Source organism: Mizuhopecten yessoensis, unplaced genomic scaffold, assembly GCF_002113885.1.
Source record: "Mizuhopecten yessoensis strain PY_sf001 unplaced genomic scaffold, ASM211388v2 scaffold8231, whole genome shotgun sequence".
NCBI lineage: Eukaryota > Metazoa > Mollusca > Bivalvia > Pectinida > Pectinidae > Mizuhopecten > Mizuhopecten yessoensis.
Genome location: NW_018407444.1, coordinates 312,944 through 335,256, shown reverse-complemented (window position 1 = coordinate 335,256; position 22,313 = coordinate 312,944).

The following is a 22,313-nucleotide window of genomic DNA, read 5'->3' as shown; positions in this document are numbered from 1 at the left end:
AATCAAAAATTTTATTTTCTATTTACCGCTGCAGAATGTTTGTTTAGCTGCAGATGAAGCGATTGTTTTTGTCACGTAAACTGAGTTATAACCATACGAATGTGATTGACAATATTTTTGTGTAGACATTCAATCATAGAATAGCATAGGAACAAGATAGATAATATGTTTGTAGACAAAAGCAGAAAACGGAAGAATCGCGTTGAGTAGCCAATTCAAAATGGCACTCAGCCTTAAGCTTGTGGTCAAGCATGACAGTAATTAGAACCTGGAGTCAAATATTAAGCTACTTATCCTGGAACTCTTGCGATGCAGCACTTTCCGTCGTTAAACTTTAAAACAAAATGTCATAAATAGAAACTTAAATGGCTCGCACGTTAAATACTATACATATCTCACTCGTATAGCAAGACATATACATATGATATATCTAACGAGAAACAAATCAACATTCTATATATATAAACTGACATCGAATTGAAAAAAAATTCAAACTAACAAATCATTGACGTGATTTAACGAAGTATTGTCTGACTGAACGATAAAATGTGTCATGGAATAAAAAAAAAAAAGGTAAGAAGTTCTTGGTAACCATACTTTAAAGTCGCACTTCAAGGCACATGCTGGTGTACTATACCTGGATAGTGAGGCAATCTCATTGTCCTTAATATTCGACAATGTAGACAGATTTCATTTGATTTGTCTAGCTATTTCATGTTGATTGGATTATCTTTGGCTAGAGTTTACCGGATGTAACTTTAGGTCATGTTCCCTATATATACATGTGTAACGTAACGTTTAAGAGCAGAGGTCAGATTTATTTGCCATCAGACAGGAATGCATGGAATACATCACACAATGAGAATCAATATATCATTAATTAACTAATAGTTTGTATAAAGACAATGAAAACAGCATTGAACAGGTACTTAAATATTTCAATTGACCTCAATATTTACATAATTAATTCCACAATGAAATTCCTTATAAAGGTCAATATTATTTGAATATCACGCATGAACGAATTCGACGTTATTTTTGTCATCTACATATAATCTCTGTCAACTGTATTAGAACTGAATAAATGATATGAGACTGCAACGTGCAGTATTCAAACAGTGATATTGACAACGATTTATATTGGAACTATTATAGAAAAGAAGGAAAAAAAGTTGAAAAAAAGGTTATGTAGCATCGATATGTCACCAGACTTTAAGCGGACTGCGAACTCCTGTGTAAGAGTAGACTTTCTTGGTTAACCTACGAAGTAGGATATATGTCCGTCCCCTTCTGTTCATGAAGCAATTGTGATCAATTTGATGGGGCAAGGCAGGACTAATCTACTAGACGAATACATAAAGTCCTAATTGTCTTGTCGCCTTAATGGAATTAAAGCCTTTTTATCATCACTCCACTAAGCATAAACAAAGGGCAATGACATATGCTTTTTAAAGGGGGAACGGTTTGTTGGATAACATGCTAGGGTTTGAGGTTATATCAGACTTTGTTTACATCCGATTGCATGTAAAAGAAAACAAAACGTTGAACTGTGGGTTATGATATCTTTTTAATGATATTAATAGGACTAATTTATAATTACTTGTACATGTAGCGGTGTAGATAACAGTCTATGTTTCACTATATACGTTTATCATTTTTGGTAGTTTAGAGACAAGGTCTTACTTTCATAAAACCGCTGTAATCAGAAAAGTATAATCAAATGTGTTATATGAAAAATATGAGAACAACGCAATAGATTGAACAATCTAATCTTATTCTATAATTAGCCATTAAAGTGCGGTGTCATATATGGAATTGGAACGTTAAAGCACAACATAAATATTAAATAGATCTGTAGTCTTCAAATCAGCACGCGTTGGCATGGCTCTAGATAAACTGTTGACATTTCATTCTAGGAAATGCTATAATGTAGAAAGTCATCCAGGGGTAATTTTATCCGCCTTTTGAAATATATAACGTCGATAAAACCAAGTAAACTGTAACAAAGGCAGTTCACACTTAACAGCAATTACGAAAAAAATGCCTGCCCTACGTGTCCTCATTCCTGTTTGGTGGCTCAATTGACCGATAAGACAATTCGAGTTCCTCATTTTGTGTATTTAAACATTCTTGAATATTAAAGCACGCTACTTACAAATGTCAAATATTGAGCCCGTTCTTAACATAAATTGTGAGAATGAAGACTTAAGAATATTTAACACTATTTTTTTTTGGTGAAAGTTAAGAATATTCTTAAAATAAAAAATGTGTATAAGTTATGAATTGTTGAGACCCATGTTTTCAAGAATATGCTTACATTTTGAAAAATACTTCGCGTTAAGCACTGAGAATTCATGTCATATTAATGAATACGACTAAAACAATAAGTGATATAATTTCAAATAGGAAAAGCTCTCTTCGTTATAAATGAAAATAGTCTTTAAATTCATTCGTAATGTTCTCTATAAAATGTTTGATGTAAAGTCCTAAAATAGCACAAGCATGCTGTTACAATAGCATTTGTAGGGAAGTACACAAGATGTCATAAGGACCGAATTAAGTATCTTCTTATTTCTCAAAATCACTGTTATGTTGTGTTGAGCAACGTTTTATTGTCTTGCAGCAAAGCACCTTTGTACCAATGATATAAAATTGGAGTTTTCATGTGTTCTGCATAACCCTCCGTGTGATGTGACACTGCATTGCTCTAGCAGTAAGTTGCTGTTATTAGGTAAAAGACAAGAGGAATCCTCAACCACATACTTTATCAGATATCCGTAATTGCATAATGCTCTCTGACCATAGTGCAATTTCTGACGACAAATGGTATCTGACTAGATAATGATATTTGTCAAAGAGGTAGGTCTAACGAGAGGTGATCTTTATAACTTTATATGCTCTCATTTATCTCTTCTAATATATGACTCTGACCCCACGTTAAATCTCCGTTCACGGGAGTTCCATGCCAAAAGGAATATCCGAGTTCATAAAGGAACATTAATTACAAACAATATCTACTAAAAAATATGTATTTGCCGACTAATGTCATTTAATGATACTGATTTTTTCTTTATCGTTATTTCATGTACATTCAAGAAACACAATCTGGCAAGAGGGCCAGTAATAATTTAAATAACTGGTACCACAATATTAGTTTAAGACCTATAAGCGATCTCTGATTCAAACGCTGGTAAACGTTTGAGACCTTACAGTTAACTAGGATTCAAAAGATTCGGACCTGACGACCGAAAGGGGACTGCCTAACATTTTAGACTTGTCATCCAATAAAGATTTCCTCACACTCTAGATCTCGCAGCCGAAAGAATCTAGATATGTTCGCCGATATAGTCTGCTTCACACTCTAGACCTGACGGCCAATAAAGGCTGCCTCACACCACACGCTAGATATGGTGGCCTATATATATATATATATAGGTTGCTTCATGTAGCCTCACAATCTAGACCTAACGGCAATAGAAATTGTCTCACACGCTAGACTAAACCGCCAATACAGACTGCCTTACATTCCAGACATGGCTTCCTCACACTCTAGACCTGGCGGCCGATAGAGGTTGTCTCACACTTTAGATCTGGCGGCCAGTGTAGATTGCCTCACAATCTAGACCTAATAGTCAAAAGAGGGTGCTTTCCACTCTAGACCAAACAGTCAATGGAGGCTGTTCCATACTCTGGACCTGACGGTTAATAGAGGCTGCCTAATACTCTAGACATAACGGTAAATAGCGGCTGCCTTACACTCTAGACCTAACGGTAAATAGAGGTTGCCTTACATTCTAGACCTGACGGTCAATAGCGGCCTCATCACACTCTACATCTTGCGGCTGATAATGGCTGGCTCACGCTTTAGATCTAACAGCCAATAGAGGCTACCTTACATTCTAGACCTAACGGTCAATAGATGCTGTTCCATACTCTGGACCTGACGGTTAATAGAGGCTGCCTAATACTCTACACATAACGGTAAATAGCGGCTGCCTTACACTCTAGACCTAACGGTAAATAGAGGTTGCCTTACATTCTAGACCTGACGGTCAATAGCGGCCTCATCACACTCTACATCTTGCGGCTGATAATGGCTGTCTCACGCTTTAGATCTAACAGCCAATAGAGGCTACCTTACATTCTAGACCTAACGGTCAATAGAGGCTGTCTCACACTCTAGATCTGGAGGCCAATAAAGGCTGTCTCACACTCTAGATCTGGAGGCCTATAAAGGCTGTCTCACACTCTAGATATTGAGGCCTATAAAGGTTTCTCCCACTCTAGATCTGGAGGCCTTAAAGGTTGTCTCACACTCTAGATCTGGAGGCCAATATGGCTGTCTCACACTCTAGATAAGGAGGCCAATAAAGGCTGTCTCACACTCTAGATATGGAGACCTATAAAGGCTGTCTCACACTCTAGATCTGGAGGCCAATAAAGGCTGTCTTACACTCTAGATCTGGAGGCCTATAAAGGCTGTCTCACACTCTAGATATGGAGGCCAATAAAGGCTGTCTCACACTCTAGATATGGAGGCCTTAAAGGTTGTCTCACACTCTAGATCTGGAGGCCTATAAAGACTGTCTCACACTCTAGATATGGAGCCAATAAAGGCTGTCTTACACTCTAGATCTGGAGGCCTATAAAGGCTGTCTCACACTCTGGATCTGGAGGCCAATAAAGGCTGTCTCACACTCTAGACCTAACGATCAATAAAGGCTACCTTACATTCTAGACCTAACGATCAATAGAGGCTGTCTCACACTCTAGATATGGAGGCCTATAAAGGTTTCTCACACTCTGGATCTGGAGGCCTATAAAGGTTTTCTCCCACTCTAGACCTAACGATCAATAGAGGCTGTCTTACACTTTAGATCTGACAGCCAATACATGCTACCTTACATTCTAGACCTAACGAGCAATAGAGGCTGTCTCACACTCTAGATATGGAGGCCAATACATGCTACTTTACATTCTAGACCTAACGATCAATAAAGGCTACCTTACATTCTAGACCTAACGATCAATAAAGGCTACCTTACACTCTAGATCCGGAGGCCTATACAGGCTGTCTCACACTCTAGATCTGGAGACCTATAAAGGTTGTCTCCCACTCTAGATCTGGAGGCCTATAAAGGCTGTCTCCAACTTCAGACATATCGGTCAGTAGAGGCTGCCTCACACTCTAGACCTAACGGTCAAACGAGGTTGCCTTACACTCTAGACCTGGCGGTCAATATAGGCTTTTTGATACTCTAGACTTGATGACCGATGTAGGGTGCAGACTTGGCGGAGACTGTCAAAGACTCTGAAAAACAATCGACAACGCCTGATCTGAATGTCGACAGGACATGCGAAACAATTCAGACCAAACAGTTGATAAAAGCTGCCAAATGATCTAGACCTGTTGGTCAATAGGGTTTGCCTTTAGACCTGGCGGTCGATATAGGCTGTCGAATGCTCTAGATGCCAAATACAGTTTGCAAAACACTTCAGACCTGACGGTCGATATTCTAGACTTGGCGGCCTGTATAGCATGTCAAACGCTCTTGACCTGACGGCCGACGGCCGGCTGACCGGATTGGTATTTGTTAGGAATGTGCAGCATATTTTCTGTCAGTTGTTTGTTGTAAACATTATTTTAAATTTTGAATGCACCATTTGTTATTATGCATGTTCCATCGTTTTGATGATCTGATAAGTTTTATTACCATTAATGTTTTGATCATTCTGCTGTAATAACTGTAGTAACATGTTGGTGGTTTTAAATGTTTTAATTGGCTTTGATAGTAAACTCATTTTTTTGTACCATCATTTTGATTGTTTTATCTATTTGAAGTTTTAATTGTATCATTATTTTAAGTTTCATCATTGTTTTCAATGTTACTAGTGTCGTTGTTTTCGCTGTCCCTTTATTTTGTTGTATCTATGTTTTGATTATATAATTGTTGTAGCACAGTTACTCTGTACGATCCTTCATACATTGTATTTAATAATGTAAAAAAACACTTTTATCTAAAAGGGAAATTCAGAACTGTAGAATGGCAAGAAAAAAACCTCAAAGCATTTCGCAAACACATATTGATCCATAAAAGAGGCATTCTGTTCATAAATATAACAACACCAAATCAACAAATAGGGTGTAGGTTAGAGACTTACTCTCCCCCTCACTCATATCTCTTGGTTAAATGGGTGAATTGATGAAGGGCATATGATATCAGTCTTACGGCTAATTACCAAAAAAATACTTTTGGAACAAATTTACAAGGAAAGATGGAAAGCCGCATTGCGGTCGACATCGACTGCTCCAGACAGGCAAAGCAGATGAGTTCATCGCGTCTTCTGAACGCTTCAGTATTCATGAGCCTAGTACCATGCTTCTTGGCAGGCAAGAAAATTAAAAGGGGCACGAGAGTTGGCGTTCATTGGTCACATAAGACCGTCGTATAATGAACTTGAGTAGCTAGCCGATTATCTGTGATCACTAGGGTCAAAACCGTTTTAGTAAGTTGCTTTTTAAGAGTACGAAGCTTATAGGGTAATGTATGTTCATACATACATGTATACTGGGGGAGTGATGGTAACTCGATTCTCGAATGAAGAACGCATTGGGGGCAATTTACTACTAATTGTTTCATTGGCACCACGAATGTAACGTTCAGCTAGCATTTAGTCCATGGTTACTGATAACGGTTTCGTTACTGTCGTGTATAATCACATCTTCGTACCGATTCACTGTTGATAAAAACTCCATACTGGAATGTATCGAGGTGTCTATTAAGATTAGCATAACATCTGACAATAACAAGCCCCCATTGTATTACGAATTGGAGTTTTGCCATTGGCGTTTTACGTACATTTATATTAGAATAATCACACACTATTAGTGAAAAATGAAAACGTATATTGACAAAGGAAATTTCTTTTGTTCCCGTGTTATAAGCAAAACACTGGATGGAGTATCATAAGTTTGTTTAAAATTAAGTGAACCAAAATTTCAAGCAAGCAATTGATCTACCTATGTTTGCAAAGCAAAGATACGTGCAAGGTAGCTATAGGCTGTCCGTGATAGTGAATTTAGCATTACAGATAAAAATGTTTGTATTAGCATTGGTGAGTTCTCGTACAGTCTAAAACAGCAAAGCAGGATGCAGAAGGTTAACGCTGCACTCCTGTAACCTTGTGTACTTAACAACAATGGGATGACGAGAGCAAGTTTTTGTTTCTGTTAATCGTATTTTGTTTTTCTTCTGTTAGGTAATACGTGCGAGTGGTACATAACACGCAACATGTATGCATGTACACTGTATATTGTCACCGGGTGAGATATATTTACAAATACAATGTTGTCACAAATATGAACGGTCTGATCGAAACAAATGTTTGGTTTCGATAACTATGCAGACTTAATAATAGATTATCAAAATAAACGCCTTTGATGCTTTATTACATGAGCATATCAACATCTACTTACATACGCTTTATAATGTAATATATCATATAGATATACTTATTATATCATATAGTCATACATAATTTATCATATATATTTCATAATATAGCACATAGTTATACATAATATATCATATAGTTATACATAATATATCATTTAGTTATACATAATATATCATTTAGTTATACATAATAGATCATATAGTTATACATAATATATCATATAGTTATACATAATATATAATATAGTTATACATTATATATCATATATGTATACATAATATATCATATAGTTGTACATAACACATCATATAGTTATACATTATATATCATATAGTTGTACATAATATATCATATGTTTATACATAATATATCATATAATTATACATAATATATAATATAGTTATACATTATATATCATATATGTATACATAATATATCATAAAGTTATACATACTATATCATATAGGTGTACATAATATATAGTTATCAGAACTTGAAATCATAATACACTATCATTCTTTCTTCTCTATCTATGCATACTTTACATTCGATCGATAATACCTATCCTGGGATAATGTTGCGATAAAGATCTCGTCAGTATCCTAAATTTGATAGTAGGTACAATATATAATGAAAAATGACAATACCGTACTGTCAACGAACCGCTTTTTGTAATCAAAATCGATGAATCGACAAACAGATTTTTGTTGAGGCTAATGAAAGAGTATAAGGAGAATCAGACAAGGTATTCTGTTAGGGTTAATGGGTAGCATAAAACATAATTAATGTATAACTGGACAAGAATGAACACGGTCAGCTGCCTGTGGTTTCATATCAGTGAAGTGTTTAGTACATGTATGCTTCCTTGTAATATTTATTCAACAATTACATTGTTTACCAATTAAGTCTACGTTTGATATGTTGTATCACTGAAAATTATATTTATTTATTGTTTAATTAATCGGATCGATGAACGTTGTACAGAAATACTAACTGTTTAATTTTTGTATTTAAAGTATGATTGATTGATTCATTGTTTGAATTATTTACCTTAAATTGACATTCACTTATATTCTAAAACTGTAAGGACAGCCACTATACTTCGGAGATCTAGGACACATACACTACAAGTATCTGAAATGCTAAAAGCATGAAGTTAGCATTTTTGATTTTTCTTTTGTGAACTAAATTTGCTAAACTCGAGCTGTATTTCTAAGAAGACCATATATTTATCAAATACCTGTTGAATCTTGTTATAGTAATACAAGCAATTTTCAGACCATGAAATACAATGTTCTGTATTGCACATGTGCAATACGGAATGTTGTATTTACCTACTAGCCGGAACTACATTTTATGGGAATCCCATTGTCATGGCGAAGTGAAAAGTTCCCGGTATTTGCAAAAAAATATCAAAGTTTATAAAATCTTTAAATCGATCTCTACCAAATACGAAAGGTATATGTTAAAAGCAAGACCACGCACTTGTGTTTTTCTAACGAATCAGAAAACACTTATTTATTGCGCGGACGTATATATTCACTCGTTGCGCTCCGCGCAATCGTGAATATATTCGTCCGCGCAATAAACTCGTGCTTTCTGATTCGTTAGAAAACCACAAGTGTGTGGTCTTGCATATGTATGTTATAGTAAACAGATCACATGTACACAGCATAAGTCATATTTTCGTCATTAACGAGCGACAAGGAGACGCGTCTTGTGCCTACTGGAACGCCTTATGAACCATTAACGTAGTAAAGGGAACTGTTTATACGATATATTGTTGTAACTACCTATGGATGATAGAAAATGAAACATTTTTTCTTTCATTATGAGTCAAACAGAGACAAATGCTGGTCTTTTACACAGCATCTGAAGTTGGAAGCAGTAGGTCTGAAGCAGTTACACACATATCAATGCAATTACGACCCGCATATGAGATTATAGCCCGAATTATAAAACTCGAAAGTACAATGTATGTGTAACGATTAATGTCATCGCTGAATACTTATATTCCATGGCTCTATGGTGACTCCAGAGAGTCTGGATACCTGGATATTCATATATATGTACTAATAACCGTAAGACACATTCATATTGAAACAATATATGGTTGTATCTTTATACATTAAATCACCAGAATCATGCAAATATACACATTGGTTAAAATTTTAAACGTCCGTGTGATTTCAAAAATAGAAATAAAACAAACAACAAATTTACTTTCGCCCAAATTGAATTTATTTCGATTTATGAATGTATAGAGAAAAGGCCATCTCCATTTTGAATAGCTACGGATTTTTGGTTTATACTTTGATTGTGTAAATACTTTGCTTTTATATGGTTGGTTTTTCAAAGTAATTAATAGCTTTTGATAGAAGCCACGGCTTCGTCAGTAAAATAAATATATATGTCGCCCTTTGGGTGGTCATTTCATTCATATTTCTTGTTTGAGATGTTCTTGTTATTAGTGGAGAGGCATTAAAATATATATACCACTTGCAATAGCAGTGGTACACGCATTCATCACACAAAAAGGAAGACAAAAATTGTTTATTGTCATTGTCTTGGTAAAATAGCAATGAATGCAGAATAAAGCCAAATTTTATTACAGTAATTATACCATGACACCAAAAGAAATGAACATACATATCCTGGAACTATATAAGTACTAGCATGACCTGCGTGTTATAAAATGCTCAGTGTACATCCTGACAACACGTTTCACTTCTAGACCAGTATTATAACAACGCTCAGTGGTCCGTAAGTCAGGTACATTGCTTTTAATTAAGTTACCACCAATATATATATAAAAAAAAATCTCCAATCAAACGTCAGCATTCGAATTCAAATGAAAAAGTGTGTATAAAGTACTCTTTGACTGTAACGGACCAAGCTTACACACGCGTTGGCTGGGATAGTAAAGTCAGTACGCTATGGCATTGGCGTGCAAGTGTTATAACACTACATGCGTTTTGATTAACACGGAACGGTAATTACTGGAGCCACCCTTTCCAATATAGAGCCTTAGATAGCCACTCAAATAAACTGGTTCCTAAGTGCACCATGTTAATAATGCATACATCTGGTCAAGCCCACCTTATGAGTAAACCTGTGAGACAGCATACAGTTCAGCGGCCAAAATCTCCAGTCGTCTTAGTTTCCAATTGACAATTTGGTAGCATGAACAATTTGGTAAGATATTCGCCGATTGTACTATCAACTGGTTTTTTTGGTCAGATTCTGAAATACGCCGTAAGAACGACATAGTGATTATGTAACTCTACTTTACATATGTAAACTACCTGTTTACACCAACGGGTCCTAGACTTAAGACTAATACAGAGCTCGGGTCTGCTTTAAGTTCACGGACTGATTTATTTTGTACACTTTTTGTATAATTTAGAAATTATGACAATTGACTGTCTTGAAAACTGAAGATGTGATAACCCAGAAATTGTTGTCATTTGTTAGAAACCGAAGTTATTGCAAAATATTTACCATTTGTCTATAATTTACTTGATATATTTTATTCACATGTCAAATAGCTCGACGGATATTAGAAGTAGTGTATTTCGTCTACAGTGTGACTTAATTGAAGATAAATTCCTCACTAAAATATCAAAAAACGGGATTTTGTTTTATTGTCCTAACATTCAAATTTATTTTTAGAATACGTTATATACGTATTCCGTCCAAATTCCGTCAGGTTGTGGGACGATAGTGCATGTACGTCCGTAAACTGTGGTCGACTGGAAAACGTTTACCCAAAACAGAATAACTTGAGAAACTGACCCGCACAGTCAAAACATATCAACGATAAAGAAAATGGTTGATGTTACATTAAAAGAAAATCTAATCACCTGTCACAGCTTCGACACCAGAAAATGGTTTGATCCGGGAAATCCAACGGATTTGGATAAATATCACGCCTGCCTGCATCGAGGTTTGATACAACTAAGTCCCTAAACCAATTTTAAACGTGATCCGGTCAAAAGGACACATTGCAAACTATTGAAGGCACATGGGCAATGTATTGGCTGAAATGTAGAGGTGTTTTCCTACGGCTACGAATATGATCCTACCTTTGGTCATCGTACTCTGTAAGAGGATTCTAATGTGGGGCCCTTTCCGAATCAGGGATTTTTTCTGTGTTTTATGCCGAAGGGCTGAAATAAAATCCAGATCTGCCATCCCCTCATACACCAATGCTATGTCTATCTTTTCTATACTGCCTTCCCTTTCTTGGTGGCTCCCTAGACTCCTCCTGCCTCATCTGACCTCAGTTATTGCGATGATGAAAACACTGAACGAAACAAAACAAAATCTTTCAAAATTTCTGATTAATGCTGTCTTAGCAAACACAAACAAATACATTTGATGTGAAAATAGTCTTTTAATGCAGAGAGGGAATCTAGAAACATAGGACTGTGAAAATAAAAATGATCTAAAGCACTTCTTTTCAAAAGGTAAAATTAAACGGTGAAATTTAAGTCAAAACAGGTGAGTTTTTATTGGCTTATCTAGTATGTTATCAACAATCCAATTTCAGGAACATTCCTTGTGTTTCAATTGACAGACAGATCAATCTTGTTTTACGTTTGGGATTTCGATAACATATTTAGCATTTTTAAGTTTAAAAATGAATCATGCGTATATATATATTTACATTCTTGATGTTTGTCCTGTACATGAATCTACCTACTGAAAGCAACTGTCATTAAACCATGAATACACTATGAATACAAAGATTCTCGTGCAACCGGTCAGCTGATTTCACACACAGGGACAAATCATATTACTACGCATAGTACCGTTTCTGAGAAGAGGTATCTCCCCTTCTCCGAGATAACGTAGTTGAGAGAAATAATAGTAAACCATTGTACTATTATTTTTTATTTACTTTTGTTTCAAATTAAAACAAAAATACTCATAACATTGTCATATTCAATACTGACATCCGACTTGCAATCGGTTCCTCGTGGTTACGAATTTTATAACAACCAAACGTCCGGCTGGGTACTCCCCGTGACATCCACTTGCACATTAAACCCAGAGAACTTTGTAATGACACAGGGCACTTCATCCATCAATTTATCATCATTTACATCTATGCAAACAGCATATTCAACGGCTGTACATATAACTTCAACTGAGCACTATGCCTAATGCCGACGGTTTTCCTAGATGGTTACTATGCTGATCGATGATTTAAAAATGTGCGGACATAAACTTTTAAATATATACAATATGCGATGTGTAATGCAAAAAAAAAATCAACTAAGTTTAACTTTCAAAAATTAAAGAAATATCAAGTGTTGGTTATTATTATCAAATTCTAGAAATAATATATATTTTTCGTTTCCACAAAATCAGCTGATCGGCGGAAGTTGAACACTTGAAGTTTGTGTGTAGGCTAGAGTTCTGGCTGTTCCTTTTTTATGGTTTACTGTCCGATACTGATATCAAAAATAACAAATTTACCAAAAGCGTTGTATTTGTTTTTATTGTAGTTCACCGTAACATTTATATATAAATTGAATGGACTTTGTTCATGTACATTGCGGCAATAAATAGCAGTAGCTGATCTACATACCTTCGGAGGAGCGCTAACGCGCTCCACAGGATATGTAGATCAGTTACTGCTACCCATCGCCGCAACGTACATGAAAAAAAACACCATTCAATCCATATATAAATGCCCTTCCCCTTGGTATCTGTAGACATCATGAGCCATAGTAAAACGTTGATCACAGCCACGTTTACTTGGTGCGAGTGTACCCACATTTGTTACCATGATGTTTTTTTCCTAAGGTTCTTTTCATTAATGAAAAGTTCTTGCTTAAAATCCGTGACATAATTGTAGATTCAAGAATATTTTCTTTAACCTATCATATCGTTGATATTTTTTTAATATAGACTTTTCTGACATTATTATATGTTTTGAGTTTGAAAATAACCCAAGCGTTGACACATATAAAACCTTATATTTCATTTATTTATATGATGTTTATAGTTATCAAACTGTATTTTCAAGGTTTGACGTGAGCACAAGTATCTTCACATTGCGAGCACGTTAACAAACCGAGATGACACCGCAGGTGGACTCGGGATTTTATCCATATGCGAGCGATGAGAAAATTGTTCGAACGACACACACTGAAAATATTGTGTGACAAACTGTTTATTATCTATATATTAGTCTACATGTTCTCTACATATTTCTTCATTTAAAAACGTCAACTAGACACCATATTTTCCAAATGACTTCTAGACTCAATTTAATCATCGATTTCAAATCCTCGGTCTAAAAACAGACGTAAAAAAATACAAAATTAGCGCGGATGAATACCATGAAACTTAGAGTTTTGTAAAAATATATGTTTAAAACAATTTTATCGTCATAGTCTTTTTCCATGTGCACGTTCACGCTTAAAATGATGTTGTCAATCGCACACCATCTTTTCTTTACTTAATACCGATTTGTTTATGACGGACTATTTCTTACGCAGACCACTTTTGAGTGGAAACTATTTCCGGTTTAGGACGTCACCAGGCGCAAGCAGACCTTCTTCTCAGGTTGTTGAGTTTTCTTATATATGCAACCAAAGATATTGAATTTATCATGCTACCTGTAAGCGGTATAACGTTGTAATAATATACCACACAATATATTGTACACTGACTATAATCACCACACATAGAATGATTTATGCTATAAATCTCCATCACGATCATCAGATCACAACTCAAGCTAGTTGTTGTATATATATGTACATGTACACAATGAACATGAAGAACAACAAAGAATAAAATATGTCCATCAAATGTCATTTTATTAAATGACCCAAAACATGGCAGTCATGGTAACAACAATGTCAACCATGTTGTATAATTAAGCATTGAACTGTTTTTGTATGGTATCTGGGATATATTTGAATGACACAGCTTTTCAAGCAAACAACATAATGCGCGCAAGCACCGTAAATCCGACCTTGCCCTCCACGAGGGAGTTATTTCGAAGAAACCAGGCGTGAATGTATTAGTTGATTGTATGGGAACCTGACAACAGTCAGTAGATTCTATAACAGCCTCGTTATTTGACCTGTCGTCAGAATTAAACTGAGGAACCGTAGATGCGAGACGCGTGAAACTGATAGCGTTTGAAGTGAGTGATCTTGCGACGGAGCACAGGTTCGTTACAAATGTCTGAAATGTAAAAGTGTGCTGTGACTCATATCAGTAGGTCTGTAACATATGTGTCAGTAGGTCTATAGAATATGTGTATTTCAGACATTTGTAACGTACCCCCGTTGACCAGTGCAGTGTAACAGGCGATATTTCTGATAAATTGTATGAGCGTTAAAATTGTTTCCATTGTCGGCATTGGTGATTGCAACCGATGTGCATTTTATACGATATTGCAGATCTTGGTCTTGTTTTCGTAGTAATAAAAGTGTTTTTTTATCTTTTTTTTTTTTTACACATAAATTTTCAATGGCATTGTCAAATCTCACAATGCCCAGCGATATTTCAGCAGGCGTGATGTTTATTTATATTGGATATTGTAGTTCCGGTCAGTGTTGTATTAATACGCTAAGAATTGTGTCTCGTGATGCATGGTAATTAAAGTCCAATCAACGACACAGTTTTCATAGAGGCTATATAGTGACAATGCCATGCAAATGTAAACATACATTTTTTTACAACATAAAAAACATAAAAGGATTTGTAATGGCACTTAATTCATATACTGTTAATCGGGAAAATTTCGCTTCAATTTTATTTTCGGCTTCTCGCCCTCGGTAATGACGACGAATGTATTATTACATCGAATATAAAAAAAAAACAGCATAATTATAGTAAGCAAATGAAAAGAATGAAATTATTATCGGGAAAAAATTGATTGCATGAGCGGAGGTTTGACGGGGCGAAAATTTTCCTCAATGCAGTATATAATAATGCAAATAATGACGTACATAAAAGCAATATGTGTCACATATATGTGTATATATCGGGTTTAGCCGAGGGGACTTTTGGTTTTATATAATAGCTATATTTTCAATTATAGTATATCAGTTCTTACATGTAACTGTCCCGTTTCACTGTGTCTTGTTAAAGGAGCGGCTCGCTCCGAAAATTTGAAAACCTAAACTTGTCCACACTATTGGAATTACTTCTTTGCCCCATATACTATTTTAAGTAATTCGTATCCTATGGACATACCTCCATTAGGATCCAGTGTTATATGGGATTTTACCGTCTATATTACTTCTTTGACCCATATATGTATCGGCAGTATACATCACATGTATAACCATGGATAATACATTGCAAAATATATATCTATAAAGGGGTGAAAAAAGCAAAGATATGAATTCGGATTCCTAGAATGATATGTTCGAATGCATGAAGCCGAAGTACTAAATACCCACTCGCGGCACCAATAAACTAGGAAGTGAACCAGTTTTTTTCATTCTCATCAGCACAATGTGGACAATCGTTTGTATTTATGGGTTAATTTAGAAAGTAAACAAGCATGACAGAGAAGTAAGTGCATTACGAAACCATTTGCTTCCAGTACATGCCTGTAATTTGATTTCGGAACGAAATGTTACTATATACTCTCTTACTTATATATCACGCGATAAACATGTAGATGGCTACATGCTTACATATAAACATGTTACATTTATATACATTTGTCTCGAATTTCCAAAGATTATTTTTGTCGTGCCATTTTCTTTTTGGTACAAAGTAAGTTCACAAAAAGACAAAATAATATTGCGATTGTTATATCATATAGAGCATTTTTTCTAAATATATTTGTTTCCCATTGTTTTCTTAAATAAACACATTAGAAAATTGGTAATGCATTGTATACAATATATTTGTACAAACGTATAACCAATGAAACAATAGGTTCCATCTAATTGATAACACTTCAGCTTAGTTATGGCCCCTTTCATCAATTGCTGAAACGGTGTTTGCTAAATATCCCGAGAATTTTTATACAAATTAACTTCAAATATCATGGAAAGGTTAAATTTTATAAGAGCCCGGAAATTTTCGAGCACCAATATTATCAGACTGTATTCGACTGCGTTTTGCCCCTTTATGCAATTGCTTAAACAACTAGAAGGCTGGAAGGACTGCGGACCCTTTAAAACAAAATCGTAATGGCACGCTTTTTACATCCTTCATGAAATATAAACAAAATAACGTCTGAACGATTTGGAATATCGTATTCTGTTATTATATTTGTTTTGTACACATTTTTCAGCAATATATAAAATATGTTTCTGTCCTAAGAAATGGGCTGCATTATGTCAACCATCAGATTTGCTTGTATAGAGGGAAAATGTCGGACAAAGACATGTCTGTGTCAAAAGTGTAAAGAAGTCCTTTCTTAATATTCGCTTTAAACATATATCTATGCTTCTTTCTTTGAAAATTGTAAAGCAAATGAGGGCGAGAAGTTCTTTTAAGGTATTTTTTTCTATAACACTTAATATTATATAGAATATACTGCCCTCCTTTTAGGGGTAAATGTCGTATTGAGTTTCCAAATTTGCCATGTACAATACAATACAATGTAAATTAGCAAAGTGCAAAAATTGAGGTTTTCAAAACTTTGAATATCTTAATCAATATTTTACGAACTACGCTAGATTTTGAAATAAAATATGTTTAGAAATTTCTATTAGAGACAGGCAATGTTATATCGATAATTAACAAGAAATAAAACCTTTAACTCCTGGCCTTTTACGATAGCATATTTGTTATCAGATTGCTTACACTACGGAAGCTTGAAGCTAGAACAATCAGGCGAGAAGCTCGCATGCCAGTTAATCAAACCGATTTGCCACGGCGTACATCAAACAGGGCGAAATGCAAGACAATAGCAAACGTCCAATTATTTGTCTGCGGGTGTGAATTCGAACAACTGCTGTTTTATTGCACTCTCGGAGCAACCGGACCAGCCTTAGCTCCCCTACCGCTGCCAACACGGACCTACTCTATAACATACTGTAGTCAAACGACAGCAGAAGGAACGCACAAAAGCATTCATAAACAACCATGTAGCGTAAATCACGACCGTTTTAGATAGCATGCGTTCCAAACAAATACAAAAACAAAATGTGAAATAATAAAAAACTACATTTCTGCGAGACGATCCATCTCGTGCTATGATGAACATGCATAAGGGAGTTGTATAACTGTCCGGGGAAAGGGATTTGTTAGCCAGGGTATTTTAGGGATCTTGACAACCATTGATATGCAATCTCGTTTTATAGTCTGCTTCGATACTGAGGGGTGTTAACATCCCGTCATTGGAATGAAAGCGAATTACATTAGCACGGCTCCTTGACTCTAGGGAATGGCTCCAGAACAAAACGTCATGGCGCAGTTTATGCTAAAGGACCGAAGAATGATGGACAGGAATGCGATCGCATATACGAAAGATGGAGCAGTTTGGCAGTCGATAATTGTCGTTATATATGGCCTTATCGTGTCACGTTAACATAAATATGCAAATTTTTGTTATTTACTGTCGTGTTATCTTGTAGTATGTATGAACACTTTGAGTATGTTTGCTGAAAGTGATGTCTTAAAAAGACATTCGATTTGATATGTGGAATTAATAGGATAAATGTGGATAAAGAAATCTCGATTTTATCGTTCTGGTTAATTGTCAAAGTGCTAATAATGTATTCATATACATAGTTACCGGACACGTGTGCTCCGTTTTATTGTGTTATTCCGGTATATTTGTATGATCAGTATATATAAGGAATTATAATGAATGTCAAGGACAAATACAATGTCAACGTCAAGGAAATGTTCAACAAGAAAAGATAAGCTCAAATTGACGTATAGCATTAACTATGTAAAACACAGGTTATATTTCTAATATTTTTAACGATTACAAGCAGGAAAACATGTTTTGTGTAATATTTACAAGTGAAGATATATATATGTTATCATCAATTACATAATAGTACATGACTTGTATCACATTCAAATGATCTTTGATTTTTTATTATTTTATTTTCAATTTCAATGACAAGTTTCCCATAAATTTATACTTACATTATTTCGGAATTCTAGCAATTGACAATCTAGTTCTCAAACACATTTTAACACTATGTTTTAGCACGAGTCATATGAAACAGAAATATCATAATTGGTTTTAAAATGTGAGCTTAAAAACTTTGTTAAATATTGCAAAATGTTATCAAAATAATTTTACACGATATTCAGACTAAAATCTTTGTGATTGTTTTTCATTAAAAAAATGGAAAAGCCTATCATGTCACAATGAAATTTTAAAGGACAGTAACTGTTGAAACTGATTGTTTTAGACATGTATATATGTAATGATTCATGTTTTATTGTCATAGATTGTTTAAACATTCATAACATGGTACTACAATATAATTTCAACTTGTTTTATCTTATCAACATTTGCAATTTACCAACATACCAAAATAGGGAAAACATTCTGATTTATCCCTTTCATTTTCTGATATTATAATATAGAAAAATATTCAGATAGCTAATAATGCAATAAATAAATTAAAAAAATACTCATTGCAACTAAGTTTACCTTCATGCAGATTTCTTATTAAATAATTGGACAAATAATTCCAAGGAGCACACAGAATGAAGCCAAACAAAGGAACCATTTATCTGCACTACATACAGCCATTTCGTAATTTTGGAATTCAACACTAGTACTGGAGCTTCCATACAAGTGACGAGTCTTAAAATTGCCATATTGAGTAGTAAACATTTACTTTGCCTACTAGTATTTTAACATTGTTAAATCCTTAATGTTTGGTTTTAGCGAGTTTTTACATCACAATGTAGTTGGTTCTACTGTTAACCTATAACTCCCTTAGGTTGATCAGTGGCCTTGGTTGCTTCGATTCATTGTTCCCCTGTAAATAAAATTAGTTTTGCATGGTTTATATGCAATACGAGTTAAAATGTAATCTGTTGTAGACATAACGTGTAAATTGGAAACGCCAGAAAGGATTTTATAGGCCTATTTCTTCTTCTGTAGTATTCCTACATCTTCTACGTTTTAAGTGTGATTTTAGTCTTCAATTATTCATATGTATTTCTTCATATCTCTTTGAACACTCTAGGTGTAATGTTCCATTCCTTTAATACTTTGTACATGTACCACTCATTATCCCTTATCCCCTCTAATTCCTTATATTGAAATATTACGGTAGCCTTTTTCAAGTTGTTTTAATGCGAAAACAATCGTTATACGGCCCTTTTAAAAGTCGTGTTAACGCTAATAAAGTCGTAGTAACACCAACAAGTCGTTATCACGCCTACGTCTTTGCTACGGTATATAATGCCGGTCATTGTACATTGACAGCATTTTTAGAACAGCTGATACACCGAGATGAATGTATACATGCTTGTTATGATGTATAATAATATGGGTCTTAAGGATGTACACTATTCTCAAGTGTCATATTGGCTGTTTATGCGTGGTGTTGTGGTCTGTTAGAGTGCGCTGTATGGCCCAACACCGCCGTCTTCAGCATTCTAGGTTTTCTGTCGGGTACGTACCTCACCCTTAACTTCGGAACAAATGTTCTGATCCTGGAAGTACAGGAAGGATGTTATAGATTCCTAATTTTGAACTTTCCTCGAGGTTGTCACCTGAAGCCTTTCCCTGGCAAAGGGTGTGGCCGCAAGGCAGTGGAGGTTTTGAGTCAGAGTTTTCCTTCTCCTAGATGGACTACCCTCCAAGGTTGACGAGCCCCATCTGCCCGAGGCTACCTGGTTTTGAGGCGCCAGTTGCTCACCTTCGCCCCTTCTCCAGTCAGTTGAAACAGTTCCACTGGTATTTACAGATGATAACCACTCGTGAAGGTTGGAGTTGGACTTTGGTTGTCAGAGGCTGTTTGAGACGCATGCCGAAAGGAGCATTTTCATGGAATTGGGAGCATATTTCAACTTTTTGGAACCTATTAGATACTCGAGCTTCTCCCTTTAACAGATGTAACACGTAAGCGTCTCTATGGTAAACATATTCAAAAGAGCAGGTATTGATTGTTACGTCATTGGTTTGAGTGAGAAAATTACGTCGTTTTCTCAAAAATTGATGACGTTACTCTCAAAAACAATTGACGTTACAATCAATACCTGCTCTCAAGAGAAGATAACTCTGCAATACGCAAAGTCGGAATACCTGTTAGTTAAAGGGTCGCGTGTGTATTAGAAATAGTATGATGGTATCAAATGAGAAGAGATGCCAAAACTAGGATACCAATTCTCAATTTGTTGACTGCAAAAGCGTACATTTTGACGTAGAGGAAATGTTGGCGTTTTTTCAAGTTGAGAAAATTAGCGCGAAAATATCCACACGCGAGTATATATTTATAGATTATATAGCTTATCGGTATATAGGATTGATGTATATCTTATACAACATCATTGTCAACAAGAAAATGTCCATACCACGATCTGCTTATGAAGTCATAACGCTAACATTATCTCACGCAAAAAAAAAACCACTTTTACAGTTCATAAATTTAAGAAAGTTGGATGCCTGCTTCACAAACAAGAGCGAGTGCACGTGCCTTCTAGTAATAGAACGCAGCCAGTATTGGACTTTGTTTAAAAAAAAATATATCTATTGGTGCTGCGTCTAAAACATTTTGTATAAGACACTATATCTTATATAATCTACAAACACCATACGACAAATTGAAATATATGCGCCTTTTACGAGATAAACAGGAAAAAATCTAAAGTGTTTTGTACGCCGAAGGCAGACTAAAATCTTATTATTAATAGGCGTTTGTCTCATTATCAAGGTGTCTGTTGAATGTTTGGTATAATTAATTCTCTGCAAAGCTGATTATAAAAGAACAGAAATTACCATCCTTGGTGTTTTAATGGGATTGTTTCAAGTCTGTGTACGCTACAAAGGTAAATACTTGCGGATAACAAGTACTTACAGAAAAGTCAATAAGCAAGGAATGCCAACATATAAGCCAGGCTAAAGTTAAAACACGCTGGGTACGTGGTTGTAAGAATAGCCTACGTATAAACCTCTTTTCAATTTATTAATTGCTTACATTTTCTATCAGCATTTAACATACAATATGCTAACCGATGCTACAAGATAGGTCAATATTTAATAGATATTGATATTATTACAAACAAGAGAATACCAAACTGGTAACAAAAGTATAATATAAGCTCACACTCGGTACATTTTTGGCAAAATATGAAAAAGGGAAAACGTAACATGGTGAATCTTTAAAAAGGCACTAGTCTGAGCATTATAAAATGCATAGACCTTCTGAGCACACAAAGAAGTATTTCATTTCCCAATGAGATCAAGGTGGTGACCACGAAACGTGTCCATAGTTTTCAACAATTTGCATCTTTCAAGAATACGTGTTTAAGCTTATCCATCAGCAATATACATATATCACGAAAAATCAGTGATATTCTAGACACTTGCTTGGACACCGATGGATTGGATAGTATGGATGTTATTTTCAAGCAAGGGAGTGTTCCGGATCGAAAACATCAATTATCATGGTGGGTTTTTTTCATGATTATATCATGAAAATCAAGAAACAGAATAAACATGGCACCATAAAACTCCCAGCGCCAATTTATGAGATCGTATTGTTACTATTTTTTTATATTTATAAAAGTCGAACTAATGAGGTCATTTGTTTTGATAGCAACGTCAGTTGAGATATCCCCGATTGAGCATCACATTGCAAGCTTTTGTAACAAACACGCCCAAATCTGAGCCCGACAGTCTGTATCAAATTATTATTGCTACATTCGTAGCTCTGATTACT